Below are 11,698 nucleotides of genomic sequence, written 5' to 3' on the forward strand. Positions count from 1 at the left end.
AGTCCTGAAAGTTCCTGTCTGAACTCGCAGGTGTGTATCTTTTTATATCGGTGTGTGTGTGTGTGTGTGTGCAGATGTATTCCTTATATAAACTACAGTAACCTGAATGTCCAGTACTTCCTGTTCACACATACCATACCTGGCCTGAATTAAATATGGCACACACACACACACACACGCACACACACACACACACAGAAAATCAAAAGATGCTTTGATGTTTTCAGATCTCAGAAGGGCAGGATGTTCATGGTCGAGGTGAGCTCGCTGGACGGTCCATAGTGTGTGTGTGTGTGTGTGTGTGTGTGTGTGTGTGTGTGGTCCCCCCACCCTGCAGCACAAAGGGGATTACTCTAATGACTCCATTCACTACCATTGTTTGATCCAGATTAGCACACACACGCGTGCACACACACACACGCCGTCCCTATTCAGATGCAGCAGCCAACTGTTGCCAGAGCCTTCTGCCTCCTGACACCACCTGTGTGAGTGTGTACTCGTTCTGATATCTATGTGGGGACCTTTTGTTTTATTCTTCCAAATGAGGACATATTTTCGAAGTGAGGACACTTTTTAAAAATGCTGTTTGAGGGTTAAGACTTGGTTTTAATGTACAGGTAAGAGCAAGGTTTTGGTTACGGAAACCAAAAATAAAGTCTTCTTTTTTTTTTACCTCACGCTCCATTTACAATTTTAATCAATATCAACGCGGAATGCCGCCCACTTCTCCAACTCTGCGACTGTGTGCTTCTGTTTGTGAATAAATTAGCTGTGCTGCTGCTTCTAGTTCCCACAGACTTTAGAGGAACTAGACACAGGTTTGCTTGAAGTAGGAAGCTGCAAAACAGAACAATTTCCAGACAGTTTAGGAGCCTGTTTCTGGAGACAACTGGTTACTTTTATAAGTGCTAGGGCATGCTGCCATGTTGACATTAAAACAATGTCTATCTTGCATTACTATGACCTACAAAAGTTCTGGGAAGAGCAGACAGGCGTTTCCGTGCTGTTACCCAGTTCGTTCGAGTAAGGGACTAGGGTACACATTAAAAAATGAGGGTCCTCACAAATTCAAATTTTATATACACTTATATTTATACATATTTATCTATATATACATTTTTATATACATAGATAGAAACACAAGTATGTGTGTTTGTTATGTTTAAGGTGTGATTCACGATTCTTTTTTTTTATGAAATCTAATGACATATTTGGAATGATCGCACTATAAGACGGGGTGAAAACGAAAGTCATAGAAAGTCTTTGTCGTCTAAGACATTCATAGTGTCGAATTATTTGTCGACACGAAAACATGTATGTTATCAGCAGGGATGTGTTTAGGCAAGAATCGGGGGATAGGACACGTATGCAGAGTTAGTGAATATACTAATATATATCGCGCTATTGTTAGCAAGGCGTAAGAGTTTCAAAAGTTTGTCGTCTTGTTTAATTATTGTTTGAGCAGATAGTCCCTGACTTGAGTCAAAGTTATTTTGAATTTTGGTGACGTTCTTTTGACAGAACAAGAGGACAAACTTTTGAGAGTTGACAGGTTTTTAAAATCTACTACGAGGGTCGTGTTAACCAAATATTCCCCGCCAACAATGTTTTTTAACAATGATGTAAAACTCTCAACTTTTTCCATCATTTTGACAGATGATGGGGAAAAGCTTAGCGATTGTATTTTTAAATTAAGACGCTTGCAAATCGGCTGTGTCTCTTTTTACGCTAACTACAAACTACACAACCCTAAAAAGCTAAATGATAAGACAACAAAAAGGTCTTACGCAACCACAGCTCTGGTGCGTTATGGACACATTTTGGTACGTACAACGACGTGTTAGCTTGCCCTACAAAAGAAGGTAAAGCAAAGAGTGATGAAACACAAATTACTGATTACTGACCACAAATGACACAGACAAAGGAAACCTAAAATCCAACATTACCTCACAAAGTAAACACAGTCAGTCATATCAGCTTCTCACTCAACACATACCAGTAATAAAAACACCTGTAACACACCTCCAGCTCTGCACAGGCAGCAGGTGTTGTGTCATAGTTCATGAATGTGTCCACACCTTGAACAAACAGTCTGTGTGCGACAGAGACAGCTATCATGTGACGGTGACTCTGCTGTGAGGCGTAAACACAACAAGCGACAAAGCGGCCATTTTACTGTCAGACAGGAAACATTGGATATCTGCGAGCTGACTCACTGGTTTTAATGGTTTCACGACTGGTTTCGATGTATTGTCTCCTTCCTGTTGTGCTGAAAACGTTGCTCAGAGGCACTGTGGCAAGTCTGACTGGTTCAGGGATCAAACGTGTGACCTTCTACTGACAGGATGTGCTGCCTAACCGCTGATCCACACACACACACACACACACACTGATCCTCTGGCAGCAGAAGGGGATTATGGGAGTGGATGGCAGATGAACAGCAGGCTGGTATGAAGTAAAGATCAGGCATCATCACAACACAGTTTCAAATCCAGAGCAACATATTTATTCCACATGTCGGACTACGGCAGGAGCAGGAGGACAAAATGCGGCTGCACAAACACCTGAGCGCGTCTGCTAATGACGCCAAAATAAGACACGGAGGAAATCTTTTATTACAAATGGAATCAGCTGTGAAACGTGGAATATCCTGGGAAAAAAACAATCTACTACTCTGAGCCAAGAGCAGAAAGGAGTGCTTGGATTTGTAGTTCCTGAGGCATCTTCTTTGATAAAAACATCACAATGTTTTCTGAGAGGAAATTTAATGATTTTAATTCAATCTGAAATATTTCCTTATCAAATTATCAAATGTGCTTTTAATGTAAAACAGGAAATGAACAGAAACAAATTAAATTGACTTTAAAGGGCAGTGTGTGTGGTATGAGTAAATCTGCATTATGACAATTACATACGTTCGATAGTTAGATGAGCAAGCTGTAATGGGCTATTCTTCATGTATCGATCTATACCTGTACTTGGACGTGCATCCTTACTATCTCTGCTGAGAGTTGCTCATGCAAAACAGCGACCGGGAAGCGTCAGGTAAACTAAACGTAGCAAAACGGCAGCGCCATCGCGTCCTGAAGCTTGTAAAGTCTGGGAGCATTTCACCGTCAACGCTGCAAAGAAAAAGATCGCCTGCAGGATCCGTACAGCGGACCTTGTTTATCACGTCGGTAATGCGCGAGCATTCGAAGAGACAGATAAGATTATTAGCTTCTCAGCTAGCTAACGTTAGCCATCTATAGACGGAGTTGTATTGGCTTTTAACATTAATATAACACTGCAGTGCAATAGAAAGAATCTGACGCATCACTCTTTGAAACATCAACTCGACGGTCCAAAGTTTCAGCCACGCTGTGATTCTTCTCTCATTTACATTTTCAGTCCCTCACCATAAAACCATCTTCTTCTCTCCTTCTCATCTTTTTGCTCCGTTTTTATTCATCTTCTGTATCAGTCTTTGCCCAGTCAGCAGCAAAGTTTAAAGACGTTTTTTTTTAATGAAGAACTCAGATTTATTGTCTTGATTGTTTGTTAGCACATGCTTAAAAGAACCTCCAACGTCATTTAAAAGCTGAGAGCTAAATAAGTAACTGTGTCGACTGATGGTTTCAATAACCAATGACTGATCGTTAGTTGCAGCCCAGATGTTTTAATCTATCCTTTGATGTGAGCTCCAGGAATCGTATGCTAACAGTTTTCTGTCAGCAGGCCGAGCTGTGATCAAAATAAACACTTTTTCATAACAAATTTGACATTTTTTTGATGCAATAGCTTAAACTAATATCTATATGTCTGCAGTAAGTTGAAGTCATTTGACAGATATTTGATATCTTGGTATAATAAGGTCATAACACCCGTGCTAATAAGTCAAATAGTATTGACTCCATCGAGGATACAGTGCAATGGATATTTAAAATAAAGACTTGAACCAGCATACGTGGAAAACATACTATAATACTGCAACCGAGTACAGTAACGCTTCAATATTTAATGTTCTTCCTCTGTAAATTTAAAGCTCAATACCTGTATTATTCATATTACAGCTGTTTGAACATCACATACTGTAAATATGCAGAGATGGGGTGTTTTGCATGACGGTGTGAAATGACACCTGGTGCTCAGAGTGTGAGCAGGCAGCGAGATTCAAACCGTCTAACAGCCTGTGAGCCTCGTTCTTATCGACTGGCAAAAAAAAAAATCAATACAGCAATAAAATGTCGGCTCAATAAAAGTGCTTTTAGTCGCGTTTACGGCAGGAAATGTGTGTCTGTCATCTGTCGGACTGTGGAGTGTTTATACCTCCACCAGAAACACATTTACATGGAGGTGTGGGTGTTTGTGATTCCCTCAGGATGATTTCTCCTGGTTTTAGTGACCTCTGACCCCTCGTTCTTTTGTTTTTAATCAAAACTGGCAAAATGACGACAGCTGCCCGAGGCAATGATTTCAGATCATTGCTGTCACTGCAGCTTCCGATGATCGGATCGTTCCGATACAAGCCTTTCACATCTCTTCCACTATGATTTACTTTTGCATATTTGTGTTTTATATAGAAAAAATAATTTTAGAGAAAAGTCACATTTAGTAAAAACATCTTTTTATAAAAATATAATGTACATTTTTTAAAGATTTGTGTTTAATTTGACATCTTTTTCCTTCTCAGACCTCGAAAAACCTTTCAAAGGCAACACTATGTTACATCACTTTTAGTTTCACTGCTTAAAACTCAAGATATGTCATTATTTTCAGGGTTTGATCTATAGCAATATCTTCATGTGGTTTTACCTGAGAGAAAGCAGTGTAAACAGGTGTGTAGTTCACCTGTATGTTATGAATTGGTATGCAGTTCCCTGGGTTTTTAGATGTGGTTACTGGGCCAACAAAGGCCATAGGCAGTGTGTTCCGATGCATAAGATGTGACTAACCGCTCATTTGTCATTCACAGACGCGACAAAAGAAGAAACAATAGACTTTAAATTCTTCAGTCTGGTTCAAACAGCTGAGTAGTCCACTAACCGGCTTTTTCGAACAATACAATAATTGTTCCCTATGTGTGTTCAGGTGAGGCTTTGGTTCCTAATTCCTGTCCGCTCGCTTGTTGCCACACCTGAACTAAAAACCTGCCGTGAAAACTCTTTAATCGGAAGCGTGGGCGCCTCTTTTTCTGCAGCGCGGGGGTGTGAATGCGTGTGTGTGGGGTTTCCATTTCACACACCAAACCCATTTCCACTCTCCCAGCTCCCCGTTTTAATGACGGGCTTTAACAACACGGCTCGCTCAGATCTCCAATTTTTACGCAGGAATGTGCAGAACGGACTCCCTTCGACCCCCCCCCACCTCCTCCTCCTTCATGTCTCTATTTTTTATTTCATCCGCTGACTAATCCTCCACCTCCCACCTACCCTCCTCACCCTCCTGCAGAGCTGTGGATGACCGTGACGTTTGTTGTCGTCTCATCTGGGTAAAATTGGACCGATGCGCCTCCCAAATAGGGGAAGGCATCAGAAAGCTTTGGTATCAAACCTCAGAGCTCGCCCTCGATATGGCCACGATAGAAGCTCGGGTGACACTAGGGCTCTCCGTGCAAACTGGCCGCAGACCTCAGAAGCGTATTCTACTGCAAAGTTAACCTCAAAATATACGTTTACAGTGGCAGAAATTAGATACAATGCACAGGGGAAGCCCTTAAGTTTGACCCAAAACCACGATCTGAACCGCCGGGGCTTTAAAGAGCTTTTTGATGCCTGTGGAGCATTTTTTCTCACAATAATATTAAGTCAAACTTGCAACGCTACATCTTATTTTAACAAGTTTTAGAGACAAGGAAACGAAAACGCCTCCTTAAAAAGCACATTTACATATTTAACCACAAACACCACCAACGCAGACGGTGCTTCTGTTACTCCAGGAACTACAGCGAGCCCGTACAGCTGTGCTGCGCAACGTCTCGGCTCAGGCCGAATGCAAATGTGGCGTTTCAGTGTCTTTGTGTCACTTGGATTTTCCCAAGGAACGTCAAGAGCGAGATGGAATTAGGGAATGGGGTCAAAGGTCAAGTTAAGGAGCAGAAAACACGCCCGTTACCCATGAGCGCTTGGGGAACATCACCAGAATGGTCCTGAAGAGGGGGAAAGCGACTACAGGAGCAGCGGCGATGGTGGCGTTTACTACTACAGCTCACTCTCTGTCAGCGAACGGCAGATGCAGTTTGCATGTAAATACCGACTCCCCCCACCCTCCCTCCCTCCCTCTTCTCTCTCTCTCATGTGGAGCAGCTTGAACGCCCATCCTATCTTGCTCTAGCACAGCAGAAAGAAGAAGGAGGAGGACTGGAAAGCCGGAGACCGGAGGGACTGGACGGACTGGATTCCCCGATGGTGACGGTGTCAGTAGATACTCATCAACACCTGCCCCTCACGTCCACATTTACAGTTTAAACTGAAACTCCGTCACCTTTGTTTGCATTCTTGTTAGCAGACACTAAACTAACACTCGCTGCAGGGTGGGGGGAGGAAAGGGTGTTAAATTTGGTGCTACAGGTGCCCGAGAGGCCTCGGGTGCAGTGAGAGGGTTTACAGGGAGGCAGATATGGAGAAACATGTACGCTCCCTCGCCTGTGTGACTGGTTTATGAGCAGCCGAGGATGAATGGACTGTTGCATTGTTGCTTTAAGCAGCCCCAGGAGTCCCTGAAGGCAGATTAGCACTAATATTACAGTGGGAAGACAAACCTCTGATTGTAATGACGAGCTTTTTACTGCCATTTTATATTCTTCTCAATAGACCAACAGTCCCTGCAGAAATCTTTGATGGAGGAATAATGAAACCCTGCTGTGATGGTGCACTAAAGGGAACTGTGCACACACACTCCATACTGTACTTTCTTCCTGAAATGCATTATACTGTAGTGATTTTTCAGTTTCAGGGAGGTTAGGAAAGCCTGAGTGACCCACAGGAAGCTGCATTTTATTACTGACAGACATGGAGGTAATGTTGAGGACGGAGGGGGTCGATACGGATCAATACCACTGTAGTGTAATACAGGTAAAATACCCATCAGAGGAGATCAGACTCGGAATATGATCATTCAATAGCTTTAAATGGTTTATTTACCCAACAAGTGTTTTAGAAGCAGCTGCTCGGTCCGAGATTCATCGAGTATAATTAAGGCACAAGTGATCATCCAGGCGAAAATGAGAATAAAGTGAATATACTCTTCTTATTATCGTGCGTAAAAGGTCTCCCACTCAGCTGCACACTTAAAGGAGGATATTGGTGGAAATATGTCACAGGTACGCTGTTACGTAAAGATCTAGGAATTAAATTCTATGTGGATCGCGTCTGTGGAGAGAAGTTCCTACCTGGACCGGGTGTGAGCTGCGCGGTTCCCCAGCTCTGAGCGCTCCAGCCCGGCTAAAGGCTCCGCTCCTCCTCGGTACCCAGGCGGAGCCGCACCAAACCTCCGGGAAAAAAACCCGAAATTAACAATCCACGCCGGGAAAAAAAGACCTCAAAACAAATCAAACAATCCAGACGGACAGGCAGGGGTTATTATTCCTCCAGATCCTCTCACAATATCTGTCCAGTTTTACTGTCGTGACCAGCGCTGCGCGTCAACCCGGAGGTCCTTCCTCACTCCGGGGGAACGGGTTGTTGGAGCCCAGCCGGGGGAAGACCCGTCCGGACTGGGGGTCACTCACTGCTACTCCGTGAAAGGGTTACCACCGAGAGCAGGAAGAGCATCCTCCGCTGATGGCACGTTTGGGGAGGTATTGGGGTGGAGGTGGTAGTGGTGATGTACGGGGTAAAAAAAAAACCGAAAAACGGTTAAAAATCACCCAAGCAAGAAACACTAGGTCCGGTAGGTCCGGGAGTTGCCAACAGCGGTCGTCCGGTTAGTTTCCACCCCGACGCGCAGTCACCGCTCTGCCGCCTCAAACTCTGTCCGCCTCCCGGTCCAGCACGGAGCAGGTCGCGCGGCTGCACTGTGTGTGATGAGAAAGTGGAGTGATTCCAAACGGCTGCGCTCGCGCTTCCCTCCCTCTCTCACTCGCTCGCGCGCTCTCTCTCTCGGTCTCTACCAAGCTGTCTCCCCCTTCCTCCCCCCTCCCTCCACTATACACTCTCTATACACTATACCGGGGGAGGGAGGCGGAGCGAGCATCCACCCCAACAACTAACTCTTCATGGGTTTCCCAACATTTTCTGCGATTTTTTTTCTAAAAAGAAAAGACAAATAACTGCTAACAACCAGAGCAGTTTTATTTTTCCTTTTAGACGTTTGAACTGAAGCTGCATGCGGCAGAGTCAGCTCGGAGTCACAGGTCCGAGTCTCCATGATATAAAATAATCTGTAAACAGAGTTTAGGTGCGATGAAAGGATGAAAAACACTTTAATAAGATATAACAGTTTCAAACGGTCACACTTCAACTGTCTGATTCCTTTCCCTCCATTTCCACCCATATACAGTAAATAAATGTTGCGATGCTTCCACCTCTCTCTTTTTTTTGTCATCTTTCTCTCTCCCCTTCTGTAACCATGTTTCTACCTCTCTCTTCCCTTCTCTCTCCCAGCTCCGTCCTGCCACAGAGAGGCGGGAAGCAGCCGTCTCTCGCGCTCTGAGCGCCACCTACAGGCGAGAAGCGGCACGTGACAGGCAGGCTGAGCGAGGCACAGGGCTCGCGCTCAGTCAGAGAGAGAGAGAGAGAGAGAGAGAGGGGGGAGAGCAGTCTTTTCCCGCCACTGTGGAGCAGAAGACAGCAGGCGGAACAGAACAAAATGGAGCCTATAATGTAAAATACACTGATATTTACTCCACATAATGGCTGTTAATACAACAGTGCCTATATGAACACAAGGCAGCATGTGGTGGAAGGAGGCTGCTATCCAAAGCAGCTTACTCTACTGTGATATTACACACAACACATATGGATTATGTTTTTGCATATGGCTGCCTCAGTTTCAGTCCATCCGCTTAGTGAGCTAATCCAAATGCATCATTCAAAAAGAATTAAAAAGCATTCTTAAAGTTTATTTATCCGTTTGCATTTTGGGGGACACCCATTTATGTAGCACTGCTAAAAATCCATGTCTATTAATCAGTGAACTAATATTTTCAAGAATCTTCTAGAATTATGACTTTAAGGTGAAAACATACATGACAAGATTATAATGAACTGTACACTGACATATAGGCTTAGCTGTCAAAATGACTACAATACTTCTTAATGAAGTTTCCACAACAGCCATACTGTTGACTCATGATTAAAGTAAGCAACATCCACCGTTTGATGGACAGGATAATTAATAACCAATTAATATACCCAACTGCTGCCTTATACCATTAAAATTCCTATTTTAGAGACACACACGTGTCCAACATGAACAATGTGTTGCATTAATCAGTTACAGGTTTGCCTCTAGGCTGTTGGTGTTAGCTACATTTTAAGCTGTCAGTATGCCGTGCTAGTCATTTCTCTTGCTTTCTGACAACCTTCAGCCTATAGTTCTTTAACTATCCAATGTTCTATACATCAATAACAGAAATGTTGGGAGGCTATATTGTATGTAGAAACTTGAAATACATCTGTTTATCTGTTTGAGTTTTTCTGTTAGGCCGCTACGTTAGCCTCTGGGCTAAAGTTAGCTATTGTTAGCTACATTTAGAGATGTCTGCGTTTGCCAACTGTATGACATTGCTACCTATTCCTTGGGTTTTCCTGATATATTTCTTTAATTATCTGGGATGCTCTGAATTCTGATAAAATAAATATTGTGTATATGTATTTATATGCAAACAAAAAAGCTGTTACTGGCAAGCTTCCTGACTAGCTGTATTATATTTATTTATTCTTGATGTTCTCAACATTAATTATTTTTGGGTGGAAGATTTATTTTAATTCATGCCAGACATTTCTCAGCAATTTTTATTGTAGCTCCTTTACCGCCATGCTAATCAAGGTCTCTGCAAATAGCAGTTTGTACTTCTTGCTAATTACAGAGACATCAAGATCACAGAAATGGGAGGGTTGATGAGCATAGCTGCGGCTCATGTGCTTGGATTCACACACCCTTTTATTCACCACTACATTCCTGATAAAAATATGACATACTGCAGCAGATGCAGTCATTTACTCGGCTGCTAAGGAAAGAAATGGATGAAAAACATAGAGTTACTGTGCGATGGACAAAGGTGATTTTGTTTCCACTCCAGTGTGTCGCTCAAGGGTGGTTTCAGTGTTTGATGAATGGTAGAAGAAACCTTTCAATTTTATGGATGAATCTTGGAACACACACAAGAAAAACTATTACATAATGCTGCATAGAGCATGGTCTCTGGCTGTTGGGGTCCAAGGTAAGCTAGGCAAGGTTTAGCTAAGCTATTATGTGTTCAGCTCTGGTTGATTTATTCAAATCATATCTTTATCATCAACTAACAAGCTTGATAACTGTAGTAGCATGTGCAGAATAAATAAACAAATGAAATAAAATAAATTCATTTCAAGGGTTGTTTCCCAATTAAAATTAGTATCTCTTTAAATGGAAACCAGTTGTGCTTTTGACCAAACGAAAGAACAAAAAAAAATGTAAATTTGATTATATTTTAGATAAATTACCCAGCATTGTTATCGCTGATTTTGTTCTGTATTAAACCTCACCCTCCTGGCACCAACAGTGGGTTTAAATAAAGCAGCAAACAGTCTTGTCAATACCATTTAGTGTCTGTCTGTTTTCTCGATTTGTTTTTCCTCACGTCTTCCTGAAGACATGCCGTGGCAGGTTTGTCTCCAGAGGAGTTTAAACCTCTGTGGTCGACTCTGTTTCCCAGCATCCCTCTCAGTAATTAACCCTCTGGACTGTGTGGACCCTGACTGATCGGCTGTAATATCCTTATCAATATTCTGTGGCTGTCCTCTGAAGCTCAGCTCTGCTGCACTCACATTCATAATCGTAGTTGTGAAGTTAGTTCGCAAGAGTTCAAAGTTTCCTTTGGTCTCAGTTACAAAGTGATGTTTTTAAATACAGAGATGGATTCATAGACACAGTTTAATACAAACGTGTTTGGGAATGTTTTTTATTTATATTTATGTGGTATTTACATGTACTATAATTAGCAAGTTTTGTATGAATGTATTACTTCTCTCATGTTTGTCAGTGTCATATTCCTGCACCTTTCCCTCTATAAGTAGATGATTCAAACAGAAATAACCAACTACTCGACTCAAAGCAGTGATTTATTACAACTTCTGTTAAAAATAATAAAGCACCAGTCTGTTTACATATAAATTAATTTAAAACCTAAGAAAACAGAAGAAGAAAAACCGCACGAATCTTAATAATCCTCCACAGATAATCATCAAAGAAAAAGAAACTGTTAAAAATTGGTTCTGCTTCATTGATTAAAAAAAGAAGACTGTACAGGAAGGAAGTTGACTCGGAGTCCCAGAGAGCATTTCTGGATGAAACATCCAATCAGAGTTTGAACAAAGTTAAACTGTATTAATCATCCAAGTGGTCCAAAGTGAAGGTGTCAGGGGGGCAGGGACAAATGGAAAGGCGCTGATAACAATATTAATTATTGAACTGAATTATTGAATTATTAATGCGAGGGGAATGAATGAGGTAATTCAATGGTACAATATATGGAAGTAAGGCAAAAATAAGGGCTTCAAATGAGGAATTTGACTCA

The 11,698-nt window shown here is 42.2% G+C and overlaps 1 protein-coding gene across 2 annotated transcripts in view; it reads right to left on the reverse strand.

Moving 5' to 3' along the window:
* The window catches only part of LOC138597778 (protocadherin-1-like), a 204,717-nt gene extending 196,717 nt beyond the window's left edge, over positions 1-8,000 (reverse strand). For both annotated transcript variants that reach the window (XM_069669288.1, XM_069669289.1), the window contains exon 1: positions 7,370-8,000. The gene's annotated coding sequence lies outside the window, so the exon portion shown is untranslated. The remainder of the gene's footprint in view (positions 1-7,369) is intronic.
* Positions 8,001-11,698: the final 3,698 nt, after the last annotated feature.

Source organism: Semicossyphus pulcher, unplaced genomic scaffold (assembly GCF_022749685.1).
Source record: "Semicossyphus pulcher isolate SPU_LCO1_2020_fin unplaced genomic scaffold, fSemPul1.0.p SCAF_2, whole genome shotgun sequence".
Lineage (NCBI taxonomy): Eukaryota > Metazoa > Chordata > Actinopteri > Labriformes > Labridae > Semicossyphus > Semicossyphus pulcher.